The 24581-nt window shown below is 36.4% G+C and overlaps 2 pseudogenes; both read left to right on the top strand.

The window, feature by feature from the left end:
- The first annotated feature begins 7769 nt into the window (after positions 1-7769).
- LOC149174234 (ubiquitin-activating enzyme E1 2-like) lies at positions 7770-17934 on the top strand (annotated as a pseudogene).
- A 1446-nt stretch (positions 17935-19380) lies between these two features.
- Positions 19381-23904, top strand: LOC149174233 (ubiquitin-activating enzyme E1 2 pseudogene; annotated as a pseudogene).
- The last annotated feature ends 677 nt before the right edge of the window (positions 23905-24581 follow it).

Genomic DNA, 24581 nt, shown 5'->3' with positions numbered 1-24581 from the left:
TTTTGCTTAAAATTTAGTTAGTTTTTTTTTAAATATTAAGTTTGAATTTTGTTTTTAGAATTTAAGTGTTCCAAAGGTTTTTCAAGGCTTGAATTCATTAATTAATTCAAAAATGCATTTTAAATAATAAAAATTCACAATTTCTTGAAACAATTCTATCACTAGATTTAGACCTAAAAACAAACATCTATAATGCTTTTTTATTTTACTATTTTATTTTCCATTCCTGTGATTTTGCATATTGATTTTTTTAATTATTTTTTTAAATGAAAACATTTACTTATTTTTATTAAAACAAATAAAAATGCAAACTATAGAGTTATCTAAACATAATAACAAGATAGATTTGAAGATAAACTATTTCCATTTTCAAATTTTAAATCTCAACTTTATAAATTGTTTTTCAAAATTGACTACATAATCTTCAACCAAAGATTAATTTCTTTGCAATTATTCTTCTAAATATTTTAAATTTAAAGATTAAATGTTCCAAAAACTAGTAACCACTTGACATTCTTTATAAAGTATAAATTTCCGTCTTTTTGAGATCCTATCCTCACAATTGCTTAGAAAGATGCCAAAAAGATTAACTAGTTTGACTCAATCAAAAATAACTTTATAAAAGATTATGCAGCTATTGGAAATCTTTAAAAGAACTAAGATTTAACAAAAAATTAATTAAAGATTTTTTAAAAAATTTACAACAACTTAAATAAATGGTCCATTAAAAACTTACAACAAGACCAATAATAATTTTAAGTGGTACTTCTTAGAGGGAATAGACAAAAATGTAAGTAAAGGGTCTTTCAAAAACTTAGAGAAGAGCCATAATACTAGAAAAAAATGTATGTAAAAAACATTTCAAAAACTTACAACAAGACTAATAAGACTAGTGAAAGAGAATATAAAAGTCGTTGATATGATTTTAAAGGCGCTTTGGCTCCAACGAATTCCATCTAATCACACACACACACATATATATGTTAAACACAATTTCCGGTACTGCAGAGATATTATAGAGACAAACAATTAATCTTCTAAATTTCATTGAATGCCCATCGCCACCTCCTGACTGCTTCTGTGAAGAGTTCGATTTCGTCCATTGTTCCAAAAGTGTTGTAGATATCATCCAGAACTGTGACAAGCTGACCCCAAAGTGAAAACCCAATCTGAATGCACGATGTTTGGGTTCAGTCGCAATGCAGGACCCCAAAGTGTAGTATTCCACCTGACGATGCCGGCTGAAGTCCAGTTTAGGCAAACCCGAATCCTTCCACCATCTAAAGATATCATGGATTTTAAAATTATGACCATCGAATCAATGTTTGTCCATGAAAAAGAAATCTAACAACACAACTCATCACCTGCAGATATCCTGTAACTCCTTTAGTTGTAAGGAGTGAAACATGTTGAACTCCAATTTTGCGAGTTCTAAGAGTTTTTCGCCATCCATATATTGTTCCCTGGAAAATGAAATGTAAAGTATTTCAGAAGAGTTTAAAAGATCAGTTGTGTGGTAGAAAATCATTAGGATAAACCTATTTCAACCATTTTATTAATATTTTAATAATAAATTTAATTTTAATATCCACTCAAAAAATAAAGAAATCTTCACTTTCCCTTGAACAAATCCACATACTAAAATGAATATGTAACATTTAAATGTTAAAAAGGGAATTGAATTGAAGAGTGTGCTCCTACTTATTCTTCTTGAGCCATGGACTAGTAGGATGTCCAAATACATCCATGTAATTCCTAGCTTCCAATCTCGGCATATTTGTGTGCCAACCATATTCCAAAGCGTTCTCTATCTGATACCCACATAATTGAAACGATAACATGATCAGTGCATGGTCCAGGAAAAAAAATAAAGCCCACAAGAATGACATGATGTGTCAATAGGAAGAACATGCAATATTTGTAGTGCTGATCACCTCTTGCGAAAGAGTGGAGACGGGAATCTCTTGCATGGCTTCTTTCAAATATTTTGAAGAGAAGACTTCAACCTCTTCCATAACTTTCTCCCCAGGAAAGGAAATGAGGGAAGTTAGTATCTATAAAAATCTTTAACCTCATATATTCTCTGAATCCAGTCTCTATGAAAATTTTCATAATGAAACATTTTATTACATTTAATATTCATGAGAATTATCTCATGCTTATTGGCAAGTTCAAGTTCTCCTCCACACTAATGTTCTAAAATGAATGAAATTAGTGCCCCAGTCATATTGCTTTGTGGATCTCCATCAACGTTATGAATGATATCTCCCGCTTCATCTTTCAAGATTTCATTTTCCATTTTTGCCACTATTTCTGGTGATGACTTTGTTTCCCACCATCTCAACAAAGTTCCAGTAAAGCACTGAACAATAGATTTACAAGCTTCTATTTCATTTTTTCCCCTTAGGCACATGAGCTTGTATTCTGTAAACATAAGATCTATCATTTGTTGAATCTGAGCAACACTCAGATTGTCAATATTCCATTCTCTGTGTGATTCAGGATGGAAGTTATGTGTTTCTGGAAGTTTCCCTTTTCCACTGAGATCAGGTGTTGGATACCTGGTATATTGACTTTGGAGAGGCTCATAGATAGGGAATAGATGTGGTTCTGAGCTTTCAGGTTTCTCTACTTCTTTAAATAGTGAGGAGATAGTCATTGGCTCAGATTTTTCTTCGACCATTTCTTTAGGGAAGAGAGAAGGAAATCTATCAACAGGCTTAACAGGATGTTGAATATTTACAGATCTCTTGAATAGAGAAAAAACAGGAATCGGTTTGTCTTTGGGGGCTATATGAAGTTTATCAAATTTTTCAGACAGTTCTTCAATAGATTCTTGAGTAGATTGTTTTCCCATATCTTTTCTTTTCAACATCTTCTATCCTTGTTAAGGATTCTTTAACAAAACCTTTCAATTTAGTAGTGGAATAGTTCACATCATTCAGAGTTCTATTAATACTATTTACAGAGACTTGTATATTGTCAAAATCTTTTTTAACTTCAATGGACTTTGCACAATCCATTTCTAGCCCTTTAACTACTGTATTTGTCTAGATTATCTGTTCATTGGCTTTCTGTATCCTACCATCAATACCAAGGGCACTCTCATCTTTTATGACCAGTGGAATGGCTTTAGCACTATTCTGTGCTTCTCCTGATACAATGCCTTTGTAAGGAGGGAAGGTGGTAGGAGTTACAATTTTACTGCCATCTATGGCAGTCGAAGAATGTTTTGCTAAGGATGATGCAGCATCTGCCATTTGTACATCTGTATCTTTTTTCTTCCTCTTCCATTCATAAAAACACAACCAGATATTGTTCCTCTGCATGTATGTTTTCCTTTCATGGGATAATCTGATTTTTTCTGGGTATGGAGTGGTAATATCAAAACTTTCAGCTTCAAGATAAGTGTATAAATCCCAATTAAGCATATTTTTCATCCATTGATGATCAATTGTATGCTTCCTACATCCTTCCATAACCGAAAATAACTTGTGCATTTTTGTTTTTGATGGCTTTTTACAATCAGAAGGCACAAAGTTGTCAAATCTGGATTGAGGGATTATTTCATCAAGTTGTTCCAAATATCCTAGACCATAACAAGGCATACCAGTAGAACGCATTTTGCTAAACACTTCTTTGAGGCAGGGGTCTTCACTTTCCAAAGATGGAAGCTCATGAATCATTAATACATGATCAGTATCATGAGGGAAATGTATTTCAAAACCCTTAGGATTTGGACACAGAGTGACAGAAGTTGTAGGAGGAGATACTCCTGTCCTTGGATGGTGGTTCTGATGTATGACAGAATCAACAAGGCTACTGAGATTTATATTTTGATTACAACGTGGGAAAATGACTTGCAGGGATGAAAAATTTACAATCTGGGCATATTCAAATAGATCTATATGAGGGCAATTTACAGATGGTGTAAAAGAACTGGCAATATCTACTACTTGTGGATCAATATACATGGATGATGTTTTGCAAGCTAAATCGATTCTTCTGTGATCTATTGTAGATATTTTAGGAAAGGATACTACAGCAGATGATGGTCCTTCTTGTATATCAACAGAAGTAATCTTTTGCAATGTTGGAGGTTTTGGGTTATCAACAACCCAATGTTCTAGGAAACTTAGGTCCTCCCATTTAATAATATGATGTTCTATCTTTTGATTCTGGGTATCTGTTAGAACAACCACACTAGATTTGGATTCTTTGTTGGGAGGATGGAAAACTGCAAGATAGAGTGTATTTGTGTGTCTAAAACAACCATGAGTTTGAATGGCAATATTATTTTTCCTTTTCTTCATATCAAACCCTGTTGTTTGAATCTATAGTTGTAAAATATCCTTGATGTGCTCATCAAATGTATATATAGAATAGTTGGGGTAGCAATCAAAGTATACTGGTCCATTTGATAATGGAGCAACCATTCCTCCTATCAATGAATCTGAATACTTGTTATGTGTAAGATCTCTGATTATGACAAGAACAAAAGTATTCAGTCCTCTATGGACTAAGGGATTGATCCCTACCCTTATGCACCCTAGATGCAAATATTTGGTTCCCAGTCTTTTGGCTTCAGCCTGAAGTTTCTTAGTGTCAAGAAGAGAAAGTGTTTGTACAGAATCTGAGTTCTCTTGTATTTGACTAATACTTTCTTTGATAGATATTCTAGTTACATCTTTAAGATGAAACATAGATAAGTTAGCATATACTTCTAATGAGGAGATACTAGGCAGACACCACTTAAGTGCAGGCTGACTTTCAAAATATTCAAGTTCTGCAGAAACTATAACCCTTTTAGATGATGAAGAAAACATATCTCTTAATGGGGTTTTTTCAGCTTGTTCTTCAGCTTCAAGCTCTCTGAAAGAGACTGATCTCCTAGAATTATCCATTTTAGAGACTTATAGATTTTGAGTACTAATTGTAATGAACCAGACGTTAAGGGCTCTGATACCAAGTTGCACGGGCTTCAAACGCGAAGCTTGCTCTCGTTGAGTCTCTTCTCTATGATCAATACACGAACCTTTACACGAACCCGTACACTAACCTTTGGACTTTCACACTCTAGCGTCCTTCACACGACCTCCTGCCTTTAACGGACTGGTGTTCCTCAGACCTCGGTGAACCTCATGTGAACCTCTTATTTCACAGATACTAGATACTACCTCAACAAATAGTTTTAACACATGAAAAAAAATGTACTCAAGCGGAATGTATCATGCTTAGAAAATGAATACTCATATATTTATGCAGAAGTTTCTTTACAAATTCAGAGAGAATTTATGAAGCTCCTTTCCAGAGATAGATTTTTTAGGCATTTATCAGATGTTGTGACTTGTCAAGCAAAAAGCTATCTGAAGGCTTCTTGGCCTTTCACAGACTCTGTCTTAGAACTTGAATTCTTCCGAGAACATACAGACTTCAAAAACCTAAGAATCTGGCCACATTAGGTTCTCACCAAAGCTCTCACTCTGATGTGCAGGCTTCTCAGGTCTGACTCTAAAGAGATGGAAGCAAGAAATTCCTCCTCGGACTCAAAAACTCAAAAACATAACCAAAATCACACTCACACTCTGAATGCCTAGAATGAGCCTTACTCCTTCCTTATATAAGAAAATGAGGGGACAAACATCTGAGTGTCAGGCAGACAGATTCAGTATTCTCTTTCGTCAGTTGAAGAGATGTGGCTCAAAGCTCACCAAAAGTCAGAGAAGTGCTCCGAGTCTCGTGACTGAGAATCTTCGTACTAAGTTACACTGTGGAAGATTTGTTCATAGATCCCTTTCCTTGTCCGTTGTTAGGTGATATACTTTTTGGTCTTGTATTGTTTCCTTTCACTTTCTTTCCTATATTGATGGATATAGTAATTTCATTATGTAAATTAATGCACAAAAGAGTTTGAAGTGGACATTTTATAAAACTAGTGAAATATTGAATATCAACAACAATAAAAATCTATAAAATTATATTTTTGCATCAATTCATCCTTTATTTACTATAATAAATTTTTTTCTTATAAAATGTTATACTATATATTTTTTTTAAGCATTAAATGTATTGTAATCTAAAATTTTATTTTATATACATTTAAACCAAATTCACACTCCATATTGAAGATAATGCAGAATCCTATAATAGTGTGAGTTGGTTCACAAGACCTTAGGATAAGAATTGGTTTCTATTTCTTAAAGTATGGTTGTAACTTCCCTATAGCCATGTATGCTATATAAAGTTTGAAGTATATTGAGAATGTAGAGCATTCTGCAGAGCCAGACTCTCCTTCGTAGAGCTGACCAATGAGTTTTTTATTTATAAATTCAAGCATCTCATTTTGACATGGTATCGAGGCTACAGGGCTGAGGAAGCCTATACCTGAGTGTAGAGAGGCCGGCGCAATTGAGGCGAAATCAGCACGGATTTTGGCGAGAAAATCACGCCAATTTCACTTCTACACTTACACAATTTTATATCTTTAGATTGGCGTGAGTGCTTGGAGGAAAATCGTGCCGACCTTGAGAATCCGAAGCTACAAGGAAGAGGTAGCTATCTGCGATTTAGTTTGATCGACTTAGTATCTATGAGGCTGCTTTCTCCCTCGGAGCTGTCAATTGGGCCGAACAACGATTTACAAAGAAGTCGCGGATATCTGTTTATGCCGACTTGAATTCGGTGGGGTGAATCCACGGCTATCCAAGGAAGAGGTCTCGTTCTACGATCCGAAGGGCGCCCGGACTACTGCAGGCGTGAGGCTTGTTGTTGTGATGCTTATTGATTGCAAGTGCAGTTGTAGGATCGAGCATTTGCCTCTACTGTCTGCAGGGACAAAGTCCTTTGGATTGTTGCAAGACTCTACAGATCGGAGGTGCGTGGACACTGCATGGAATTGGACATCCATTCCACTTGCCCGATTCCCAGGATTTGAGGCTAAATGTTGGAGGAGGTTACACTGCGTTCTCAAACTGCGTGGTTCAGGAGGCCGAGATCGCTTGAGGCTAAGATCCCTTCCTTGGAGAGACTGCATGTTGCTTGGTATTGGAGAGATTGCATGCTGTAGACAGCGCGCAGAGGAGAGTCATTTGACAGGGTCATGATCCAACACGCAGGGGCGGATTGGCGTGAATATTTTTTTTGTGTTGCTGTTTGAATGATTTTTTTCGCTGCCATGAGTCTGTCTGACCTATGTTTATTTTGCTGATGTGAAAAGGCGATGCCCGAGGTTGTGGTTTGCGTCTCCATTGTGGCGTTGTTAGTGGAGTAGTGCAATGGCTTATGATTGCGACCTTTCACAAATTGTTGAACGCATTCCTGCATGCATATTCCAATGAGCTTAGTCATTTCCTTCTCACTTAATTCAATTCTTTAATTATCAAGAGAGTTTGTTTTTTTTTTTTTGAAAAAAAGGGCGATTATTATTTAAAAAAGGAGGAGGAGGAATTGAAGTGATTTAGCCTCAGCTTTTGTGGATTTGGAATTTAGCAGTTTATTTTTTAAGAATATCGGGGTTGTTGTTTTTTAATTATTGGGGTTGAAGTTTTTTATTCATTCAAGATGAATAACTAGTGAGCTAAAGCTTACCTCAATGAAAACAAGAAGCTAGATGGATCCAATTACTTTGGTTGGAAATTTAAGCTGCAAACCCTGCTTGAGGGACATAATGCATGGACGATTGTGAACAATGATGAGGTGAAGCCAAACCTCATTAAAGGAGGAATAGAAGCAACAATCTAAGACTGGGACAAGCGAGAGACTAAGGCGAAATGGTCCTGAAATTGTCAGTCAAATATTTCATTATTCTCCATATCTGTGATTGCAAGACTGCACCAGAGATCTGGAAGACACTCAAGGATCTCTATAAGGTCAAGAACACCAATCGACTGTTGTTATTGAAGAGCAAGATTCTCTCCATCAAGATGGAGGAGAATGAGACAGTTGTAACATTCATTTCGCGGCTCAAGGAGCTCAAGAACAAGCTGGGTGATATCGGTGAAGTTATGTCAGATACAGACCTGGTCACAATTACCATGAATGTTATGACTGATGAGTATCACATGTTCATCACTGGCTTGAATGCAAGAGAAAAAGCCCCCGTGTTTGAAGAATTGATAGGGATCTTCATGCAAGAGGAGGAAAGATGACTGACTCATAAACCCAGAGTTCAGATCTAGCCTTAATGGCGAAGAAGAAGCCCTTCAGAGGAAAGCCAAATGCAACACATAAGAGTAGCGCAGCCCTACAGAGAAAGATGCCCTCACCTCAAGGTATGTCTTTCAATAGAAATGAATCTGTGACCAAATGTTTTTATTGTGGCAGAATCGGCCATATAGCGAGATATTGTATGAAAAAGAAGTTTGATGAAGGTCGGAAGAGACATAAGCAACATGCAGGTCATTTTGTTGATGAGGAACACAGTCAGAACATCAGACTGCTCATATTTGACTCTGCACTTTCAGCTAAGGAGGATGAAACAAATACTTGGTTTGTCGACTCAAGTGCATCCATCCACATGACAGGGAACAGACAGTGGTTTGAAGACTTCAAAGAGACCAACAGTGGAGCAAACATCTATCTTGGTGATGATAGAGGATACCAAATCAAAGGTTATGGTAATATTCCTGTTGTTTTGCCTGATGGAAATATTAGACATATCCATAATGTTATGTATGTACCTGGGATAAAAAAGAATCTGATCTTTGTTTCTACTATGACTGATTAGAATCTCATGGTAGAGTTTTATAAATCATATTGTGTCATTAAAGACTTGTTGGATTCTATGAAGCCTATTGCATTAGGTATTCGTGTGGGAGGATTGTACAAGTTAAATGTTAAAAGTGCACCACATCAGGCATTGGCATCATCTGCCATGACTACAGTGGACTTATGGCACCAGAGGTTCAGCCATATTAACTTCCAATGATTTTCTGCTTTACAGAAAAGAGGTATGGTCGACGGTCTTCTTGTTTTAAAATTTGTTCATATTGATTATGATGCATGTGCACTGGGAAAGTAGCACATAGATGAATTTCCTATGAATCCTGATAGAAAAAAGAGAGATATACTTGAGCCGATACACACAGATCTGTGCGGGCCTATGCAGACAAGATTGTTAGGCAGTGCATACTATTTTTTATTATTTATTGATGATTGTACTAGATTTACTTGTGTGTATTTCCTCATGAAGAAGAGAAACACTTTTGAATACTTCAAGGAGTTCAGAAGTATGGTTGAAAAATGTACAGGTAAATGCATCAGGATTCTCCACTCGGATCAAGGGGGAGAATACAAGAAAGCTTATCTACTCAAATACTGCAAAGATAATGGGACATAGCAGCAGTTTTTAGTACCCCACTCTCCTCAACAAAACGGGGTTGCAGAGAGGAAGAACAGAACCCTTGTGGAGTGTGCTCGCAGTATGTTGAAAGGTAAGAATATTTCTAATGGCTTTCGGGCTGAAGCGATTAATACTTTAGTGTATTTAAAGAATAGGAGTCCAACAAGAAGTTTAGATTTTAAAACTCCTTTCGAAGCTTTATTTGGTTTTAAGCCTCTAGTTAAGCATTTGAGAGTTTTTGGCAGCAAAGCCTTTGCTCATATCCCAAAGGAAGATAGAAAGAAACTTGACTCAAAGGCCATCAAATGTATCTTTGTTGGGTATTGTATAGAATTTAAGGCTTATAAATTGTTTAATATCTCTACTCATAAAGTGTTTGTGAGCAGAGATGTAGTGTTTCATGAGCAGGTTAAAGATGGAAGCCATGAGAGTGCTAAGGAAGAATGGAATGTGCCCTTGTTGGTAGAAGAAGGAGGGGATGAATCAGGTGACAACAAGGAGCAGCAACAACAAATGCAGCAGTAGAAAGAAGGGAAATAAAATGATGCAGCTGTCAAGACAAGTCTAGAAAATGATGATCAGACAAGTTTTGAAGTTACCCCACCACTCAGGAGATCAGGTAGGAAAGCTTAGTTGCCAGCAAGATATAGGGAAAATGCTTTTATAACTAGTATGATGAATGTTGTTGAACCTTCTAGTTATAAGGAAGAAAATGGATGTAGTGTATGGAAAACAACTATGGAACAAGAATATGAATCTATAATTAGAAACAACACTTAGGAGCTGGTTGAACTTCCTAAAGGGAAACAAACCATAGGCTGTAAATGGTTGTATAAACCCAAGATTAATGTAGATGGAACCATAGATAAATTAAAAGCTAGATTGGTAGCAAGGGGGTATTCACAAAAAGAAGGCATTGACTATGAAGAAACATTTGTCCCAATAGCTAAACTAAATACTATTAGAATGTTGATTGCTTTAGCTACTAAGAAACATTGGATGATTCACCAACTAGATGTAAAATCTGCATTTTTAAATGGGGAACTGAAAGAGGAGGTTTATTTAGAGCAACCTGAGGGGTTTGTCCAGAAAGGAAAAGAACATTTAGTCTGTAGATTAAAGAAATCTCTATATGGACTAAAACAAGCACCCAAGTCCTGGTATGAAAAAATTGATTCATTTTTCTACAACTTGGTTACAATAGAAGTAAAAACGACCCTAATCTGTATATCATGAAAGATGAAAAGGGGCACATAGTGTTGATTTCTTTGTATGTAGATGATTTAATTATTACAGGTGATGTTATTGCTCTAATCAAAGAAATCAAGCAACAAATGTCACAAGTGTTCGAAATGAAAGACCTTGGTGAATTAAGATATTGTTTGGGTCTTGAGATCTGGAGAGATACAGGACAAACGTTTATGTCCCAGGATAAGTATGTCAGAGGTCTACTAGAAAGATTCAGGATGGATCCGTGTAAGGCTGTAGCAGTACCACTACAATAGAACATTAAAATTCAAAGTGAGGATGGCTCTAAAGAGGCAGATGTGACACTTTATAGACAACTGGTTGGGAGCTTAATCTACCTTACCACTATTAGACCAGATTTGGCTTATGCAGTCAGTGTGCTAAGTCAATACATGTCCAAACCACTTGAGAGTCATTGGAATGCAACAAAAGGTGTTTTAAGGTATCTACAAGGAACTATAGACTATGGTATTATTTATACTAATTCTTCTGATATTAAATTGACAAGATTTATAGATTTCGACTGGGCTGGAAATGTAGACGACCACAGATCCATAACAGGATATGCATTCAATATTGGATTCGGGGTGATTACATGGAGCAGTAAGAAACAAAACACAGTTTCCTTGTCTTCAATGGAAGCAGAGTATCAAGCTATGTGTGCAACAACATGTGAGGCAGTTTGGTTGCGGAGACTTCTCCACAATGTCGGGGAAGAACATAAAGATGCAACAACCAGAGTTCAATCAAACTTGCTAATAATCTAGTGTTTCACAAGAACACTAAACACATTGATACATAATTCCACTTTGTCAAGGAGAAAGTTCAATCAAAAGAAATCCATCTTGTATATTGTAAAACGTGTGATAATGTTGCAGACATTTTCACTAAGCCTCTTGGCAAAATTAAGTTTGAAATGTTTAGGGAGATGTTAGGCATATTTGTGAACCCATTCTCCATTAAGGGGGAGTGTTGAAGATAATGGAGAATCCTATAATAGTGTGAGTTGGTTCACGAGACCTTAGAATAGGAATTGGTTTCTATTTCTTAGGGTATGGTTCTAACTTCCCTATAGCCATGTATGCTATATAATGTTTGAAGTATATTGAGAATGTAGAGCATTCTACATAACCAGACTCTCTTTCTTAGAGCTGACTAGTGAGTTTTTTATTTATAAATTCAAGCATCTCATTTTGACACTCCATTCAAACAAAATTCACTATTTTTTCTTGTCGAGACATACTTGTTATGTTATGTCCTTTTCCTTTATTCATCATCGAGAGTCGTTTCTTATAACAACGCTAGTATATTTGCAATAACAAATTTAAATATAAATTTATTTGTACTCACATAAATGTATCTTTACTCTAATTTGTTTATTTTGAAAAATAAAAATAAAAATAAATTATATATAGATATAATTCAAATTTACGGCTCTGTAAATCAGAACGGTGTGAACTTTGGTTGGGTTAAACACATATACAATATAATTTGTGTTTGGATTTAGTAACGTACATATACAAGAATACCCTTACAGAAAACATGTGCGCCTTTCATGATATATAAAGGAATAGAAAAATGCATGTGTGCACACTTGAGCACATATAAAATATATAATGTGTCTGGATTCAGTAACGTACATATATAAGAATACCCTTACGGAGAACATGTTCTTTCATGATATATAAAGGAACGGAAAATAACATGTGTGCACGTTTAGATATATCTATATATAATTTGTGTTCGGATCCAGGAACGTACATATACAAGAATACCTTTACATAGAACGTGTGCTTTTATGATATATATAAAGGAACCGAAAATAATATGTGCACACTTAGAGGAATATGATAATAAATAAAACTTAGAAAATAACATGTGCGTACAATTAGAGGAATATATGATGATAAATAAAAGATGGTTACTTAATATTGTAAAAATATAATGTACTATTTCACATGTTTTTGTTATTATTGATGTTGAATTTTTGGCTAGTTTTATGTGGGTAAGTATCTATTTCAAAAAAATTTGGGTTAGATGCACTAATTTACATTAAGAGTTTACTAGGAATAACACTCATTAATGTAGGGAAACATCTTTTGGGTGGAGCATCCCTTGGGAAAAGGAATAAATTGAACCATTATATATCACGGTCGGGCTAATGAGCCCAATGGTTGTCATTAATATTCATAGCATCATCTCTAATGATGCTGACCTAACAACCAAATACTTTGCCACCCAAGAACAAGCCATCTCACATTTTGAAGACACACTTAGGTTGTTGGGAACATAAAGCCAACAAGCCTGCCAGAGGAGATGGAATGACTTACCCCACAATCTCCATATTAGATAATATCACTTTCCTGAAAGGCTAAGGAATGCATTGGAGAGGACACCCGTGTACAAAAGAATCATGCAAAGATTACAAGTCAATTGGATTAGACTCAAGCTCAGTGCACTCTTGTTTCTATGCCTACAGAAAGAAGAAAAGAAGTAGAGGAGAAGAATGAGTGGACAAAGATAGAAAAGAATGCAGGCTTTTATCCCCAAGAAGGCACACCATCTTAGGAACCTTGGGATGTTAGGGAGGCCACCAAGGCCATGAAAGACATGGACATAGATGATTGAGTTGCTCAGAGGATGAGCAACAGTTTCAGTAGGGGGTGATGATGAGGCTCATCAATAGGTACATGATAAGGGTCATAATGCCATCCTCCAACTTTAGAATTATCTCTTTCTCACATTTATTTACATTTTTTGTTATATTATGCTTAGTGAGAGGGGTAAAATATGTTTCTCTATGTCATGTGGCCTAATATGGTTTAAATGCAAGAAATTGAGCATTTTGAGATGATTTCAATGCAGGAGCTTAGAGTGGACAACAGGGAGAGATTCTAGGAGGTTGTCTACCTCCTTAACTCCCTCAATCAGCGAATATCATCACACTCTCTCTCATCAACTCGAGGTTGTTAGTAGCCAAGCAAGACGAGGTCATTGGCAGCCAAGCAAGTGCAGTTAAAGAAGATCGAGATCCACCCTTATCGAGTTTTGGGAGACAAACACTCCTATTTTCTAGGGAGATGCTAGTAGCTACCCTATTGTATAAATAAACATGCAAAAGAGCTCATTAGGATTCGAACTTTGTTTTCAGCTAGGAAGCTATCGAGCTTAAGCACTTGATACTGTTATTTTTGACTAGTTATGTGATGTATTTGACATTGATGCAATGATAATGAGAAGTTTCTTATTGGTTAATCGCTGAGTTAGTTCTAGAGGGCTCAGGCTCTTGGGTTTGGGCCCAACCCCAGTGGCTTAGGTCCCTCTTATGTATTGGTATTTATTTTTAGCTTAGAGTGCTTATTAGTTTTCTGCATTTCATTACAACATAACCCCTAAAAAATCTTGTTATTGCAATCTCTATCTCATCTCTCTCATGGGAGCATGAATGGAACAATCTACAATCACAGTCCAAAAACACTATGTTTAGTTATCTTGTTTTGCATATGCTTGTTGTAGCTTAGGAGTTGATTTATTGACTAGATCAGAGTTTTTGGCATAGATTAGATGGCATTTAAATTCAACTCATCTTTTCCACTATTAGTTGTTTCATTTTGTCAATGATAAAAGAGTATGTGCATGTGATGTTGCAGGGTTGTTTGGATCTACAGGCAAGGGGCCTTTCACCATCTCCATCTTGGACTTCTTCACCCTCTTTGATGAATCCAAAATTATGTTCTTGAGATCATTCCCTTAGGTCACCGTGAGCATCTCTCCTAGTTCAAAACAAGCCTTCCTAAGGTTTTGAGCTTGGCTAGGGGTGTTGGCCACCTTTCATCCATCTACCACAACCTCCATCCACCTTACCATCCCTTGAACTCATCATTCCTACCTCTTAAACCTTCTCAGCAGCCTTCTTGTAGCATTACAGAGCTTACTGTAGTAATACAGGGCACCTATAGCAGCCTCCCATAGCATACTTGTAGCAGTCTGGTTCACCATATTTTTTTACCTATGATGCAATTTTGACTTAGTTTAGAAGTAGGTTGACCCCTAGCTGTGACTCCATGATCAAGGGCAACACCTAGGCCATTCCAACCATCCTTTTCCTTCACTGCAAAATAGAATAGCATTAATCTCTTTATCACAGATTTAGCACAAATTGAACATTCATTAATATCCAAGTGTGAGCTAGATAGCTGATGCATAAAATCTTGAGTTATGATTTGATAGGTTAGTTTCCTGTCTACAAGTAGATTTGGTAGCTAGATGGTTGATTGCAAGATAATGTAGTTCCCTTTCTGCAAGTAGTGTAGCTCTTGTCTTTTCTTGAATTGATTATGTTATCACTCCATAAATTTCGTGATATTCATGAGCATTGTTGCTCGTGACAGCTCATAGCGCTAGAGGTTTTGAATGTTTTTGTAGCGCTAGTTTAATGCATCTTTTGGTTTTGGATTCAGAGTAAGTCAGTTCCAATGGGGATCCAAGCTCGACTGAGCTTCACACAATCTTGGTGATAACATCCAACTGGTGGGCAGATCATTCTTCCATCCAACATTTGACTTGTCCTCCACCTATGCTCAGCCTAGTTCTGAAAAAACAAATCCCCATTTTGTCAGTCAAAACTCAAGTTAAACATCTTCTCTACAAGATGGGGGATTCCTTGTAAACAATAATTTAAGGAAAGCAAAGAACCTTACATTGGATGGTGTAAAGTCTGTCAAGTTACATGATGAGAGGACTGTTGAAATGTGGGACTTGTCTAGCAACTTCTTATTTACAGAAGATGATATTGGAGAAAACAGAGCAATTTCTTTTGTTGGAAAATTGCAAGAGTTGAACACTTCCATTGTTTCTACCTGGACTACTAAGATATCTAAGGAAAAGTTGTCTCAATTCCAGGCAGTAGTGTTCACAAGACTAAGTCTTCAAAAAGTGATTGACTTTGATGATTACTGTCATATGAAAAAACCACCAATAGCTTTCATTAAGTCAAATATTCTTGGACTATTTGGAAGTGAGTTTTGTGACTTTGGACTTGAGTTCACTGTATATGATGTGAATGGTGAATAACCTCACACTCGTATAGTTGCATCTATTAGCAATTATAATCCAGCTATTGTATCCTGTATTGAGGATGAGAGGTTGGAGTTCCAAGATGGGGACCTTGTTGTTTTTACTGAAGTTAAAGGTATTACTGAGCTGAATGATGGAAAGCCAAGAAGGATAAAGAATGCAAGATCTTATGGATTTGTTCTTGAGGAAGATACCACCAATTTCAGTGCCTGTGAGAAAGGTGGAATTGTCACAGAGGTGAAACAATCCAAAATGTTGCATTCTGAGCCACTAAAGGAAGCTCATAAAGATCTTGGTGAATTTCTTCTTAGTGATACTTCGAAGTTTGATCGCCCTTCATTGTTACACTTGGCTTTTCATGCTCTAAATAAATTTGTGCGTGAATTTGGGCGTTTTACTGCTCCTTCGTCGAAGGATGATGCTACCAAATTAGTGTCTTTGGCAAGATCTATTAATGAAACATCAGGTGACCAGAAATCAAACACCATCGATGAACATGTATTAAAACATTTTTCAATTTGTTGCCATGCAGAGTTAGATCCCATGGCAATAGTGTTCAGTGGAATTGTTGCCCAAGAGGTCGTGAAAGCTTGTTCAGGAAAGTTTCATCCAATTTTCCAGTTCTTTTACTTTGACTCATTGGAATCTCTTCCTAACAGTCCTCTTAGGCCAGAGGATATTATGCCTCTAAATTATCGATACGATGCTCAAATTTCTGCTTTTGGAATAAATCTACAAAAGATATTAGAGGAATCCAATGTATTTGTTTTTGGGGCAGCTTCTCTGGAATGTGAATTCTTAAAAAACTTAGCTCTCATGGGAGCTTCCTGTAGAAGTTTGGGAAAGCTAACTATAACAGATGATGATGTTATTTAGAAGAGTAACCTGACCAGGAAATTCCTTTTTAGGGATTGGAATATTGGTCAAGCTAAATCAACAGTAGTCGCATCTGCTGCAACTAAGATCAATCCTAGTTTTCATTTTGAAGCATTTCAATTTCGTGCGTCTTCAGACACTGAAAATATATTTGATGATAATTTTTGGGAGAACCAGGGAGTGGTGATAAGTGCACTGGACAATGTTAATGAAAATTTTGACTAAAAATTACGGAGCTTCAAGAGACCCGCCTGAGAAGGAGTTCCCAGTGTGCACTGTTCACTCCTACCGACATAATGTTGATCACCGTCTTACATGAGCAAGGTCTGAATTTGAAGGTATGTTGGAGAAAGCACCAACTAATGCAAATGCATTCCTTTCCAATCCCCAGGAGTATAAAAGATCTATAAAGTCTGGAGGTCAGGCTCAGGCTCAAAGTCTTGTGGATCATCTTCTTGAGTGTCTAGTGTTTGAGAGATGTATCACATTTGAAGATTGTCTAGCATGGTCTCGCAGAAAATTTGAGGAATATTTCACAAATCGTGTGAAGCAACTTCATTTTACATTTCCAGAGAATTCAACAACATCCCAAAATACACCATTTTGGTCTTCTCCTAAGCGCTTTCCAAAGCCCTTGTAGTGCACATCAAATGATCCTGCTCACCTTTCATTTATTGTCGCAACATCAATATTGCGAGCGCAAATTTATGAAATTCCAGTCTAAGATTGGGCTTTGAATAGAGATAAATTGTTAAAAGTTGTAGATAAAGTGCAGGTTCCTGATTTCCAACCAAAAATAAGTAAAAGTATGACAGATGCAAATTCTACAAATGGAAATGTTGCAACCGTAGATAATGCATGTATAATTGTATTGATAATATGATTAAAACGCTAGAAGAAGGGGTTAAGAGCTTACCTCTAGGTTTTCGAATGAATCCATTTCACTTTGAAAAGGATGACGTGATGCAGATTGAGCTTATAGTCGGGCTTGCTAACATGCGTGCACATAATTATAACATTCATGAGGTGGAAAAGCGAAAGGCTAAATTCATAGTTGGATTGTTCCTGCTATTTCCACTACGACTGCAATGGCAGCTGGTTTAGTTTGTTTAGAACTTTACAACGTTCTCTTTTGCCATAGTATTGAAAAGTATCACAACTCTTTTGAAAACTTAGCACTGCCATTGTTTTCAATGGCTCAACCTGCTCTAGCAAAGGTAATTAAGCATCGAGAACTAAGCTGGTTTCTTTGGGACCGGTGGGTAATTGAGGGTAATTTGACTTTACAGGAGCTGCTAGATTGGTTTCAAGCTAAAGGTTTACCTAGCCATAGCATATCGTGTATGCAAACCATACTTTATAAACGATTTTCCCCAAATAATGTGAAAGATTGAATCTGAAAGTGGCATATCAATCTCAAGTTTTCAAGGCACGAAATCAGCAAGTAAATATCATCTCTAGCTTATGTAGTAAGTCAACCTCAAATGCAAATTCTCAAGCACCAAATCAGTAGGGAAGTCAGTCAACTTCCAGATTTCCAGGCAGACTCTTCAACAGATGGCAATCATGGATTCATCTCTTGATTTGTTGGAAATTTGGCACAAGCAAAGGTGGCAACTTTGACCAGTACCTCCAGCAACACCAGCGGCGAGACACCTACTGCAATCTTTTTTATTTCAGTTTATCTCTTGTGATTGTAATTCGATTTTATTTTCCAGCAAAATGAGGAAGCAGTTTAAGATTATTTTTATTATAAAAACATATATTTTGTAATAAAAAATGGTTGCTAAGGGTAGAATAAAAGAGAGATTTTCTTTTGTAAACTGTGGAGTTTCAATTCAAGTAATCAATACAGAAGTACAAAGCTCTTTTTCTCAAGGATTCCTGTGTCATTAGCTACCACTGATATTCTCATTTTAGTGTTTATGTGTTTTTCTCTAAGTTATTCATGAAACATTTTCTTTTCCCATTATTTGAATGAATATTATATGTGCAGAATTCATCCAAGATAGATGCTCTGTTTCATTCCTTTCAGATAATCTGAATGTTTTTCTTCTAAAGTTAAGCATAGAATTCATCCCTGAGATTCTCTATGTTTAATGGGATATGCTCCTTAATTCCTCTATCATATGCTACAACACATTCAAAGATCTAGAAGTCTGACTACCTTTCCCTTGTCATAAAATTTCTCTATAACCAGTGATTGTTCACTTTCATCAAACAGACTCCATGCCCAATGGACCTCTTCTTTACCCTGCAACCAAAACTTTAAAACCAATTTCTTGGTCGTCATACCTAGCCTAAAATCCTAAACTGCGATTGATGGAAAATCCATTGAGAGAGAGAGCCCTCTCTAGGATTGGAAAGGCTAGTTTCCAATTCTGCAAGTGGTTTGTGGTTACCTCTGCAATTTCCTCCTCAGCCTAGGAAAATTACGGAGTGATAACATTCAGGCGACCATACTAGGGATGAAAGGTTTCATCTTCCCCAAGATATACTATTAAGTTTCGGATCTGATTGTTGATGGTGGACAACAGTAGACATATGAAGGCTGAAACATTTACCTGTTGACTCCAAACAGTTTCAAGCTGATCTAAAGACTCCACTAGCAGCAGGATCCAGAAATAAACATGAGTTCTCAATCTGAAAGGTATGCTCCTATGCATCGCAATCATATTACAGGCTTTCCAAATTGTATGCCTGGTGTAAGTTGGAAGACTTATTTACCTACCTTCAAAGACCAAATAGGAGATGATGTTTCTTTGCATCTGATTAGGTTTCATATGCACATCCTTAAGATTAAAGTTAAATTTCACAAAGATTGTCTTATGAAGGTATTCATGGCATTCTTAGAAGAAAAAGAAAGATATTGGTATGAGAAATTACTTCCTTCTAGTCTTTATTCTCTTAAGGACTTTCACACAGTATTTCTTGAGCATTATAAGGAATCTTGCCCATCTCTGTTACTAGTGAAAAATTGTTGTGATCAATTTGAAAACTTTATTCAAAATATTGAAAATATTTATGGAGATGATGAGTTCATGAATGAAGAAAGTACGGAAGCTTTGTATGAAAATCTGGGTCATCATCAAGAAGAAAGGTTAGAGGATATTGGTCATGATATTCAAGAAAATTTTCAGCAGGCTGTAGATTCTTCTCTAGCTAAAGATGAAATAAACCAAGAGCTTGATGTGGATATTGATGGCCTTTCTCTTGAAATAGGTGAATGTTTGCAGCCTTGTCAAATTTTAGATGATCAAGAGGAGAACCATGATAGTCAATCCACTTTTCCCAAAAAACTCTTATCTCCTGAGTCATTCATTGAAGAGCAGCTTATTTTGAGCTCCCCAAATGATATACCAATTATTCATGAGTCATCATCCTTGAAGTTGACAAGTTCAGAAATTGTAAAAGGTCAAAAGAACGCTTTGGTTGAGATTCCTGAAGAGTCATTTACAACTATTCCCTTTATTCAAGATGTAACTTCAATTGAGGATTTACAGGAATATACAAAACCTGTCCCTGACCTTGATGATGAGAAGGTCGAACAATTTTTTGCCATATATTCTGAGCATAATGTGGAAAATGAAGGTATAAAACAGGGACAAATTGCAGCTATTAATAAAGAGAGAGCTTTTTGTTTTGTTGATCTTCAAAAATACCTTATGTTGCATGGTTTCCATGATCCTTTGGTCATTTTATTGCAGTCATCGATGAAGGTAGAATTTGCTTGGTTGATCAATACAGGTATTGGATCCAGATGGAAATTTGAGTTGTTATTATTTGAGTTTTTCTTTTTCTTTGAAGATTGTATGAGCAGGGGCAAATAGAGCAACCAATTTCTCGATTGGCTGCAGTAGCACTTTTCTATCACTTGATTGAGCACTTGGTTTCAATTATTAGAGTAGGATGGTGTGTGAATAAGCTTGAAAAACAAGCATCATTTGGTTTTGGTTTCAGAGTAAGTCATTTTAAAGGTTGCAGGGTAAAGCTTTGGGAACAACCCAATGGATCAAGGCACCTGGTCTACTGGGTTCTTAGCTGCCTCACTGGGAGGACATAATCCTCGAATGGAGATAATGTTATGACTCCATAAATTTCGTGATATTCATGTGCGCTGTTGCTTGGAACAACTCATAGCGCTAGAGGTTTTGAATGCTTTTATAGCTCTATTTTAATGCATCTTCTGGTTTTGATGTCAGAGTAAGCCAGTTCCAATGGGCGTCCAAGCTTGACCAAGCTTCGCACAATCCTGGTGATAGCATCCCACTGGTGGGCAGATCATTCTTCCATACAACATTTGAGTTGTCCCCCGCCTACACTTAGCCTAGTTCTGAAAAAAGAAAATCCCCATTTTGCCAGTCAAAACTCAAGTTAAAACAACTTCTCTACAAGATAGGGGATTGCTCATAATCTATAATTTAAGGAAAGCAAAGAACCGTATATTGGACGGTGTAAATTCTTTCAAGTTACATGATGAGAGGACTGTTGAAATGTTGGACTTGTCTAGCAAGTTCTTATTTACAGAAGATGATATTGGAAAGAACAGAGCACTTGCTTCTGTTGGAAATTTTAATAAACACTTCCGTTGTTGTTTCTACCTGGACTACTAAGATATCTAAGGAAAAGCTGTCTCAATTCTAGGAAATAGTGTTGATAGGACTAAGTCTTTAAAAATCGATTGACTTTGATGATTACTGTTGTATGCAGAAAACACCAATACCTTTCATTAAGTCAGATATTCATGGACTATTTGGAAGTGTGTTTTGTGACTTTGGACTTGAGTTCACTGTATATGATGTGAATGGTTAAGAACCTCTCACTGGTATAGTTGCATCTATTAGCAATGATAATCCAACTATTGTATCATGTGTTGAGGATGAGAGGCTAGAGTTCCAAGATGGGGACCTTGTTGTTTTTACTGAAGTTAAAGGTATTACTGAGCTGAATGATGGAAAGCCAAAAAGGATAAAGAATGCAAGATCTTATGGATTTGTTCTTGAGGAAGATACCACCAATTTCGGTGCCTATGAGAAAGGTGGAATTGTCATAGAGGTGAAACAATATAAGGTGTTTCAGTCTAAGCCACTAAAGGAAGCTCTTGAAGGTCATGGTGAATTTCTTCTTAGTGATACTTCGAAGTTTGATCGCCCTCCATTGTTACGCTTGGCTTTTCATGCTCTAGATAAAATTGTGTGTGAGTTTGCGTTTTCCTGCTCCTTTGTCAAAGGAAGATGCTACCAAGTTAGTGTCTTTGGCAATATCTATTAATGAAACATCAGGTGACCATAAATTAAACACAATTGATGGACATGTATTAAGACATTTTTCAAGTGGTTGCCATGCAGAGTTAAATCCCATGGCAGCAATGTTCGGTGGAATTGTTGCCTAAGAGGTTGTGAAAGCTTGTTCAGGAAAGTTTCATACATTTTTTCAGTTCTTTTACTTTGACTCATTGGAATCTCTTCCTAAGCTTCCTCTTAGGCCAGAGGATATTATGCCTCTGAATTGTTGATACGATGCTCAAATTTCTGTTTTTGGAATAAATCTGCAAAAGATATTGGAGGAATCCAACGTATTTGTTGTTGGGGCAGCTGCTCTGGGATGTGAATTCTTGAAAAACTAATCTCTCATGGGAGCTTCCTTAGAACTCCGGGAAAGCTAACAATAATAGATGATGATGTTATTGAGAAGAGTAATTTGAGCAGGCAGTTCCTTTTTACGAGTTGGAATATTGGTCAAGCTAAATCAACAGTAGCCACATCTGCTACAACTAAGATCAATCCTAGTTTTCAGATTGAAGCATTGCAAAGTTGTGCGTCTTTAGACACTGAACATATATTTGATGATAATTTTTTTGAGAACCAGGGAGTGGTGATAAGTGCAATCGACAATGTTAATGGAAGACTTTATATAGACAACAAATGTGTTTAATTTTAGAAACCTTTGTTAGAGTCTGGTACTCTTGGAACTAAGTGCCACATAAAAGTAGTATTTCCTCATTTGACTAAAAATTTTGGAGCTTCAAGAGACCCCGCCTGAGAAGGAGTTCCCAATGTGCGCTATTCACTCCTACCCACATTGATCACTGTCTTACATGGGCAAGGTATGAATTTGAAGGTATGTTGGAGAAAGTACCAACTAATGCAAATGCTTTCCTTTCCAATCCCCAGGAGTATAAAATATCTATAAAGTCTGGAAGTCAGGCTCAGGCTCAAAGTCTTCTGGATCGTCTTCTTGAGTGTCTAGTGTTTGAGAGATGTATCACATTTGAAGACTGTGTAGCCTGGTCTTGCAGAAAATTTGAGGAGTATTTCACAAATGATGTGAAGCAACTTGTTTTTACATTTCCAGAGAATACAATGACATCCCAAAATACACCATTTTGGTCTACTCCTAAGCGCTTTCCAAAGCCCCTCCAGTGCACATCAAATGATCTTGCTCACCTTTCATTTATTGCCGCAACATCAATATTGCTAGCGCAGAATTATGGAATTCCAGTCCAAGATTGGGCTTTGAATAGAGAAATATTTTCAGAAGTTGTAGCTAAAGTGCAGGTTCCTGATTTCCAGCCAAGAATAACTAAAAATATGACAGATGCAAATTCTACAAATGGAAATGTCACAGTAGTAGATGACAATGCATGTATTGCTAATATGATTAAAATGCTAGAAGAAGGGGTCAAGAACTTACCTTTATGTTTTCGAATGAATCCTATTCACTTTGAAAAGGATGATGATATGCATATTGAGCTTATAGCTGGGCTTGCTTACATGCGTGCACGAAATTATATCTTTCCTGAGGTGGATAAGCTAAAGGCTAAATTCATAACTGGCAGGATTGTTCCTGCTATTTCCACTATGACTGCAATGGCAACTGGTTTAGTTTTTTTAGAACTTTACAAGGTTCTCTTTTGCCATAGTATTGAAAAGTATTGCAACTCTTTTGCAAACTTAGCACTGCCATTGTTTTCAATGGCTGAACCTACTCCAGCAAAGTTAACTAAGCATCGAGATCTAAGCTGGACTCTTTGGGACCGGTGGGTAATTGAGTTTAAATTGACTTTACAGGAGCTTCTAGATTGGTTTCAAGCTAAAGGTTTAACTGCCCATAGCATATGGTGTATGCAAACCGTACTTTATAACAATATTTTTCCCAAACATCGTGAAAGATTGAATCTGAAGTTGGCAGATAAATCTCAAGTTTTCAGGGCACGAAATCAACCCGTTAATATCATCTCCAGTTTATGTGGTAAGTCAACCTCAAATGCAAATTATCAGGCACCAAATCAGCGGGGCAGTCAGTCAACTTCCAGCTTTCTAGGCACACTCTTCAACAGATGGCAATCATGGATTCATCTCTAGATTTGTTGGACATTTGGCACAATCAAAGGTGGCAACTTTGACCAGTACCCCCAACAACATCAACTGCTCGAGACACCTACCGCAATCATTTTTATTTCAGTTTATCTTTCATGATTGTAATTCGATTTTATTTTCTAGCAAAATGAGGAAACAGTTTAAGATTATTTTTATTATAAAATCATGTATTTTGTAATAAAAAAGGGTTCTTGAGGGTAGAATAAAAGAGAGGTTTTTCTTCTTTAAATTGTGGAGTTTCAATTGAAGTGATCAATACAGAATTACAAAGTTTTTTTCTCAAGGATTCCTATGTTATTAGTTACAATTGATGTTCTCCTTTCAGTGTTTATGTGTTCTTCTCTAAGTTATTCATGAAACATTTTATTTTCTCATTATTTGAGCGAATATTATATGTTCAAACTTTATCCATGATAGATGCTCTGTTTCATTTCTTTCAAATAATTTGAATGTTTTTATTCTAAATTTAAGTATATAATTCATCCTTGAGGTGCTTTATGTTTAATGGGATGTGCGCCTTAATTCCTCTATCATATGCTACAACAAATTCAAAGATCTAGAATATGTCATAAAATTTCTCTATAACCAATGATTGTTCACTTTCATCAAACAGACTCCATGCCCAATGAACCTCTCCTTTACCCTGCAACCAAAACTTTAAA

This window comes from Pinus tabuliformis, chromosome 4_1, assembly GCF_031772625.1.
Source record: "Pinus tabuliformis cultivar Carrire ecotype Pingquan chromosome 4_1, CPIR1, whole genome shotgun sequence".
In the NCBI taxonomy this organism is placed as follows: domain Eukaryota; kingdom Viridiplantae; phylum Streptophyta; class Pinopsida; order Pinales; family Pinaceae; genus Pinus; species Pinus tabuliformis.
Note: the sequence above shows the minus strand (reverse complement) of the source record. Positions and strands in the feature narration are given on the sequence as shown.